Genomic DNA, 9,291 nt, shown 5'->3' with positions numbered 1-9,291 from the left:
GCTTTTTTTAATATAGCTGATGACTTTACAATACATTACAATACAATGAATCTCAATTTTTGTTGTAGACCCAGTAACAGACGTGAAAGACTGGCCTCTATTTGTTTGGAACATGTAGCCAGGTATTACACATTTGCACTTTTAAGCCAATGTGGCTTAAAGGGCGGCTCTGGCTCAGAAGTAGAGTGATCAGAAGAGTGAAGGCTCCTCCACTCTGTTATGTTGTTCATTCTGTACACATGACATCTATCACACTTCTGTCCATCCTGATAGTTTCCCTCCTCTGTTGATCTAACCTGAGGTTTCTTCCTTTTTTTTCCATGTTAAAGGTTTTTTTGGGGGAGTGTTTCCTGTTCCAATGTGAGGGTCCGAGACAGAGGATGTCGTATGTGTACAGATTGTAAAGCCCTCTGAGGAGAATTTGTGATTTTGTGCCATAGAAAATAAAACCAAATGTAATTGATTTGAACTGAACATTGTATTGTTTTCCATCTGGTCATTATGTTCAGGGATTTCAGGTATAGCTATTCAATGTTTCTAGATCTTTAAAATCTTTTTTCCTTTACTTGTTTTCCCTTTTTGTGTTTGTCCGAGTCACCGTCATTGTATAGTGGTTATATTACTTGATTAATATTCATCATACATACATGATATACAGTACATAATGTTCAGCAGTCATTCCGTTTAGCCTGGTTAAAAAAAAAAGAACCTTGTAAAAAAAACAGCTTCATATATTAGGTTTTTTTTGGCTGTCAAAAATATCAACAAAGAAAGGATCTTGTGAATTAACATGCATGTGATGAAGTCATTAACAGATAATAACAAAAATTGAGAAATAAAAAATGCCCATCACAATCTAATCTTAATGTTTATTCACACACACTCTCACACCGATGGCCCCGCCTACAGGAAACAGGGAACCACTCCTAGTGATCAGTTGGGTTGAGGGGCTGCTGGTTGTTTTAGGACAGCTTGTCTGTCTTCAGTTTTTCTCTGTAGTGTGCAGAGTACCTGCTAACTTTACCTCCAGACTGATGAGGAACTTTGCATTGGTTGAATGTGGACGTGTAGAGGGCAGGATGAGAGGCTAAACCAGCTGTGCACATTTACAGGTTGATTTGGGATTTATAAAAGGAAAATGCACAGAGCCAGGTGTCTCATTTATAAAACAGTGCGTAGGATCCACACTAAATGTTTCAAAGGAGGAAATGAGGAAACGTCAAAATATATTCAGATTTATAAAACCTTGTGTACGCTGCCAGTGAGCTATTTCCTTTTATAAATCCCAAATCAACCCGCAAATGTGTGCAGCTGGTTCAGCCTCACATCCCGCCCTCTACACAGTGTGGGCCGTCAGGGCCAGCAAGGCCTTCTTTGCTGGCCGAGACAGAATCACAGAGTTATAGCTATTTTATAATTTATAATATAACTTTTTTAATTAGACCTTGTCAACAAATAAAATCCCCAAGGACTGGAAAGCTGCTTTTGTTGTTCCCCTCTTGAAAGGAGGCTTTCCAGCGGTCCGAAACAAATATAGACCAATCTCTAAACTCTCTGTTTTGGCTCAGGTAATTGAATCTCTGGTCAGTGAACAAATAAAAGAGTACCTGGCTATCAACTCTATACGATCTACAGTCAGGATTTCACAAAAAAACATAGCACTGTCACTGCTACAATGAAGGTCATAAAGAATATAACTAAAGCCCTAGATAATGAGAAGGGCTGTCTTACTCTGTTTTGTTGACCACAATACTTAATTGGACGTTTTCAAGCTATTGTTTTTCCAAACATGCATGGGGGATCTGCCAATTATCTCATACACAGAACCCAGGCTTATTAGTTAGAGGTGTCACGATCAGGCTTTGCCTTCTGTGTTGTGTCTTTCTGTAGCTCCTCCCTCCTCACTCTACCTGTCAGCCACTCCCTCAGCACCAGTCTAACTCCCTTCACCTGCCCCTGATCAATAATCAAGCACCCTGATCAATAATCAAGCACTCCCTCATCAGCACAACTCTCCTCACCTGTTCCACTATTTAAACCCCTGCCTCTCAGTCACTCACTGCTAGATCATTGTGTTCTACCCGCCCGTTTGGCTTGTCCTGTTCCTGGTTTCCCCGTCTGCCTGCCTTGTCTCATTCCTGCTGGATTTTCCCCCTTGTCTCTTGTCTTGTGCTCCCTGTTGTGTTATGGTAACGATTCCTGTTTGTGTTTAATAAACACCTGCTTCACGCTACTCTGCCTGGTCTGCGTTTGAGTTCTCTACCACACCCCGTGACAAGAGGGTGCTACTTTGAAAGTTGCCAGGCCTCAAGGGGGTACCACAAGGTTTGGTTCTGGGCCCTTTATTATTTACTATATACTTAAATTGTCATGGGCAGAATATCCTTTCATTTCTATGCAGATGACACTGTTATTTATTTCTTTGCCCCCACTACTGCTAAGTATCTTCACTATGCATTCGAGTACAAGATCAAACTACACTTATTTTACTTTTTACTACCTCAAGAATGGTTAGGGTAACTTAACTACTTAGCTACTTGACCAACTTACAAGTGAATTCTTGTTGTACAAACAAATGAAAGAGATAAAGAACCCCTCAGCATGCAGCCACCATGCTACCAGACCGTACCGGTGCATTCCACCTTCAAGATGCATATCAGAAAGTGTTCAGCACATCAAGGCAAGGCAAGTTTATTTGTATAGCACATTTCAACAACAAGGTAATTCAAAGTGCTTCACATAAAACCATTAAAAGCATCAAAACATAAGGCAAAAGAAAAGGAGATTTAAAAACAATTAAGAACATTCATTGAAACTATAAAAACAATCATTAAAACATTAAAAAACAGTGTAAGAAATAAAATACAGTAGTAAAATGCAGAAATGCAGGAAATTGATTAATATATTAATTGAATGTGGTTCAATTAAAGGCAGCAGCAAACAGAAAAGTCTTCAATCTTGATTTAAAGGAGCTGAGGGTCTCAGCAGACCTGTAGCTTTCTGGGACTTTGTTCCAGATATGTGGAGCAGAAAAACGAAACGCTGCTTCTCCATGTTTAGTTCTGACTCTGGGAACAGAAAGTAGACAGGTCCCAGACGACCTAAGGGGTCGGGATGGTTCATAAGGTAGCAGCAGATTTTTTGGCCCTAAACCATTCAGTGCTTTATAAACCAACAGCAGGATTTTAAAGTCAATTCTTTGTTTGACAGGAAGCCAGTGCAAAGACCTCAGAACTGGAGTGATGTGATCCACCCTCCTGGTCTTAGTGAGGACTCGAGCTGCAGCGTTCTGAATCAGCTGCAGCTTTCTGACAGACTTTTTACAGAGACCTGTAAACACACCGTTAAAGTAGTCCAGTCTACTGAAGATAAATGCATGGACAAGTTTTTCCAAATCCTGTTGAGACATAAATCCTCGAATCCTTGATATATTCTTCAGGTGATAGTAGGCTGATTTTGTAATTGTCTTTATATGGCTGTTCAGGTTGAGGTCTGAATCCATAACTACACCTAGATTTCTGGCTTGGTTTGTAGGTTTTAACATCAGTGATTGAAGCTGAGCGCTGATTTTCAATCATTCGTCCTTGGTACCAAAAACAATTACTTCTGTTTTATCTTTGTTTAATTGAAGAAAATTCTGGCACATCCAGTTGTTGATTTGTTCAATGCAGTTACCCAGCCCTTGGATTATAGTCCCCTGGTGACATAGTTATGTCGATTTGTGTGTCGTCTGCATAATTATGATAACACACTTTGTTGTTTTCCATAATCTGTGCTAGTGGAAGCATGTAGATGTTGAACAGAAGAGGCCCCAGTATTGAACCTTGGGGAACACCACATGTCATTTTAGTCAGGTCTGATGTGTAATTAGCTACAGACACAAAGTATTCTCTGTCCTTCAAGTAGGATTCAAACCAGTTAAGTGCTGTGAACCAGTTAAGTGCTGACATCAGTCATTATCTGCAGTCGCAGCACGTTGGGCTGGTTTTCCTGGCTAATAACCTTGAAGTGGCCAAAGAACTGTCTAGAAAAGTCATAGAGAGAATAAAATAATAATACAACTTTCTGGTTTTCACGTGTCCATGTTCTGTGACACAGATCTTTCTATTGTGAACCAATTTTGGTTTATTTATTGCAGTTTCAACAGGTTCAATAGCTATACAGCTGTGAACTACATTTAATTTATCTATTTAGATTTTGTATGATGAAAAAGTTCATATTCCTGCTTTGCCTAACACCTGTAGAACACCAGCAGGCTGTGACTGCTAGCTGCTCACCGTAGGCCTGTGTAGTGTTATGTATTTTGTTTAGACTGTATAAGTTATCTATGAAGTTAGAAAAATGACTTTCTACTTATTCAAACTGTGACAAATAAGTCAAATGATTGTGCTGATTTACCTGTAAACGGGAACAGTAGCCCACTGTCACACTAAAGATGTGACGGGCTCCCACTCGGTTCTAGAGATAATTTTTCTGGACCTTTTCAAGGCGTTTAGTGACTATGTCGCTGGTGTGACAGACTGGGATCACACCATACACTAATGAATCCCTTTTTCGTCATCCATTATATATTGCTGCATGAACACCAATAGCTAAATAGCTTGAACACCATTTAACTTTACACTATCAAAATGCAAACCCTATACCATTAACTATTTAATAGCAGTTCATTGTCAGCTGAAGGACAATAGGAGAATTTAGCTGTTTCTGTATTTTCATTGACTAGAACATTATAGAACTGTTTTCCATGCCCCAGATGTGTGAAAACAACTTTTAAAATGGAAGGTGTCTCTCTGTTCAGAATGAAATATTGAGAGAACCAAGACGTGCACCAAAAAAGCAGAGGGTAAAATTAGAAAACGATATATATATATATATATATATATATATGTATATATATATATATATATATATCTTTACACAGTTGGTATTACAGCTGGTATCACAGCTGCCTCACCTGGCAGAAGCTGCCCCCTGTACCATCTGTGAGGCCATTGACATAAAGTCACTCTTCTGTCGATTGACCAGCGACACCTCAGCCTGACGCAGGAAGCAGCGTAAAGGAACTACCCTACTTTCTCTGGGCCCCTCTCCTCTGCCTGTCTGGTTGCACCATTGCTCACAGAGCTTTCTGAAATCTTTCTCCTCCCATCTGATGATGTCCGCGACCCATTTCTTGCAGGCCAGCCCTCTGACCCCTCTGACGCCAATGCTCTGCAGAGTGACTTCCCCCTGTTACCAACTTCATTCCCTTCCCTCTGCTGGCTGAGGAACTGGTCATTTCCAGTGAATCTCTCCAAGCTTGAGCTCAAGGTTTGATTTGTTTGTTTGAGAATAGGGAAAGATTGCGGTCATGGTTCAAATAAATTGAACATTGACTGACAGTGGTCAGAGGCCAATAATCCACTCTGACCCACACCAACAGGTTTTTCAACACATTCTCACTCCCTGCTCAGACGTCTACTACTGAGGAGGATGGCTTTACATTGAGTTAGTTGAAAGCCCAGTGCGCCTCATACAGACGCTAAAAGGTGCTTCGCTGCTTCAGTATCAGACGCCGAGTTCCACTGACCAAGCGCTGCCATTGGACAAGCTCAAAGTACCAACACCACATTGTAATAATTACTCCATTGCTTTCAGAAGTCCTGCATGATTATCTGGATAATCAGTCATGGACACTAATTCACCACATGTTATAATGTGCTGATTCAATTCCAGTGTACAAAAAGGAGAGAACAGACTGCTGTGATTATGATGCTACTCAGTGGTTAATGAAACAGTAAAAACCAGAGAGGGGTCTGATTAGAGGAGCTTAACAATAACCTTGCATGCAAGTAAAGTGGATGTCTACAGTACTTGAATAAATGTACATAATCGTATATTTTAACAACGTAAAGTGAAGAGAGAAAAGCTAAATCCTGGCCATGAATACATGGCTTAGTGGAAGGATTCTATGTGCACCTGTGAGCTCAATTTCAAAGTATTCTTTCTTAGCAATCAATGCCTACTGCCATTTTATGTTCGTCATGGCTGCAAATATGTTTGAGGGGAAACTAATCCAGTAAAATATTAAAGAAGTTAACACAATTAACATGCAACATTATGTTTGGATTATTACAGATTCTGCATGGAAGTTGTTTTCTTTAATGTCAGCTTGAATACATGCATGCTTCACATACATATTCAAAATGCTGTGACATCAATACATACATATTTCCATCGTACATACAGTTATGTAGCTGACCAGCACATAACCATGAGACACGTGTTTTATACACAGACACTCTCCTGGTGTTAGTTCAGAAATACCAAGATATGAGGTGTTTAAACATGTATGTAACGTATCTGCAGTGTTTGGATCATGTATGCATAACCTCCCTCTCTATGACGCCACATCGTTCTTGAACAACGATACTGTATATTTAGCCAACTGTGGTTCTCTTTAAATATTATCATGATAGCATGAGGGACACATACCACGAGTCACAGTTATAGTTATAAAATCAGAAATAAAGGAAGTAAGATTTAATAAAGGATAAGTAATGTATGAATGTATCATTACAGAATACAATGCTACTATATATATACATATTTACTGTATATTTAATGTTGTGTTTCCTGCATGTTTTAATTGTATGTATAACAGCTATATTGCTGTTTACAATTTTACATATTTTGTCTCCTGTGTGTCTTCAGTTGTTTAGCATGTATTGTGCATATATGTTCTATATATGTTGTTACATTACAGAATCAAATCACATCATAGTAAGGATATATTTCATACATTTAAATATGTTAATGAAATTTTTAATCTTAACATACATAAAAACTGTTGACAGTGTATTCTGATAAATATGGAAATAAACAGACTTTGTTTCTCAGAAAAACAAGTTGCTGTTTATTGTAAATATCATTGTCTGATCTCGTGAGCATGATGTTTCATTGCTTTCCATTGTGTTGGAGTGGAGGCAGATCTCTCAAAAACAGATGTTTCAAAATAAAACTTCAACTATTTGCCCATGGTAAATGCTACATGGAGGTAGGTCAGAAACATAAATATTTGTAATTTGGCCTCATACTCTACGACTACTACTCTAGAGAGAGACTACTACTATACCCTTTAGCAAGGCACTGAACCAAGAGGATAGACGCACACCAGAGTTATAGATAAAAGGCAAAGTGCAGCAGCTTGCTCTAGCTGGGGGACCTGGAATGGGGTGCTGACTAATGCTTTCTCTCTCTTCAGAGACGTATTCGCTTCACAATTTCCCGCCGGCCGTCAGGAAATGGATGATTACCAAATATGTTGTACTTCCGGGGGCGCTGCTCTGTAGCGATCAGGGCTCATGCTATTGTTACTATTGTTTTCTATATGTCTTTATGTTTCAACACAATCTTAAAAAACGCTTTGTGCTTGTGATTGTAGTGTATTGTCTGTTGACAACAGGCAAGCTTTGCCATTGCCATTCAGAACTTAAGGCCGTCTTAATCCTACAGCAACTGTGACAACAATGGTGTCACGCCTATCGTTACACATTTTACTGTTCGCCCTGATCATCAGCGACATTTGGAATAAGGACCACAACATGTGTGTTCCACAGATACAATAAAATATGACCACTTTAATTTACCGGCCGCAATCAGAGCAACACACTGGTACGTGGCCGCAATGGAGGCGACGGTGTGGGGAGGCTCCAATGAGCAAACCAGTAAAACCCTCATTAATCCTGAGACATGTTAGAAGGACGCGCCTTGTGTGAAGAAAAGGAGGTGTTCATTGAGACCAGACTCTATGCTCGATCTTAAGGGTTACTTGCTTGTACGAGCTGACCGCTCTGACGTGTCCGCCAAGAGGAACGGAGAGGCGTGTAAGTGAGCGACTAATGTTGCAAACAGTATAAAGTGAGAGACATCGTATGCAGCGCTGCTTTGTCTATCCATGAGACCTCATAACTGCCAAGGAAATTTGGCAATATTATCATTGGTGCTGTTTCTGTCCCATCTGTCAGCAATGCAGAACTGCTGCAACTCACACCTGGGGCACAGCTTTTCTTCTTAGGCAACTGTAAATCAGAGACTGTGTTGCCAAGCTTTGAACAATGTGTACGATCCGACACCCGGAATAACAAGATCTTAGTGAAGTCACAGGCTGTGTCTTTCCAACTCGACCACAGTACCTTACACCTACTTCCCTTGTATGGAACAGTTTTCAATTCAAGCCAACCTGAACACAATAGTGCTAATGTTTGGACAGATGATTCAATGGAGATACTAAAGGGGCTGTTTAAGTGTACAGATTGGTCCATGTTTCATGCAATAGAGCTGAATGAGGCTCCTAGTACCATAACTGATTCCATGACATCGACAGCGTGGTAGCCAAGAGCATGTCATCATCTATCCCAAGGGTCGGCAACCTTTACTATCCAAAGAGCCATTTTGCTTTATTTTTCACCAAATAAAATTTTTCTGGAGCCGCAAAAGCTATTTGATATCACAGCTTATAAAGTTTTGTATATAGTTATATTATATATACAAAAACTATAGTTTGTTGTATTTATGATATTATAGAACAAGAATAAAGACAATTCTTGACATTTTATTGCTATTTTACCTCTTCGAACAATATTAAACTAGTAGAGAGTTTGCTGCAGCAGTTGAGAAATCATCTCCAGCGTGATACTTTTCAGCACATGCTGTGTGTTTGTTCTGGAAGTGACATTCAACCAGTGGTGGGCCGTCAGGGCCTGCAAGGCCTTCTCTGCTGGCCTAAACAGAATCACAAAGCTGTATCTATTTTATAATTTAATAATTGTTCTTAAATACACTACATGTATTATAATTTATATAAATATTTTCCCCATTATCTTATTTTCTCATTGCACAGCTACTGTCTTCCTCAGTTGCTCTGCTTCCAGTGCAGCTTGTTTTAAGTAGAGCTTTTATCCAATCAGATCTCACCTCTGTGTCTCTAGGTAAGAAGAGAGGCCCAGGCCTGCAGACGGAGGCCTGCATCCACGTGCACTTTAAGTGAATAGGGACGATATTGTTGATTGTCATATTCTTCAACCAATCAGATCTTTAGTTTGACATGTTGGGCGTATTCTTTGACGTGTCAGAGCCTGCTCGCCGGCCTGTAATGACGTCAGCGTTAGTGCAGCTCAGTGTCTGCCGCGTGCAGAGTGTGCTGTGATTGGTCAGTGGGCGAGCACGTGACTATCGTGAAACGAAACTTAACAGCAGAGGCATGTCAGGTAGTGAATCACATCGCGTGATGCAGCTCAGCCAATCAAA

This window comes from Anarrhichthys ocellatus, unplaced genomic scaffold (assembly GCF_004355925.1).
Source record: "Anarrhichthys ocellatus isolate YVR2014 unplaced genomic scaffold, GSC_Weel_1.0 scaffold12, whole genome shotgun sequence".
NCBI classification, from domain to species: domain Eukaryota; kingdom Metazoa; phylum Chordata; class Actinopteri; order Perciformes; family Anarhichadidae; genus Anarrhichthys; species Anarrhichthys ocellatus.
This window is presented reverse-complemented; position numbering follows the sequence as displayed.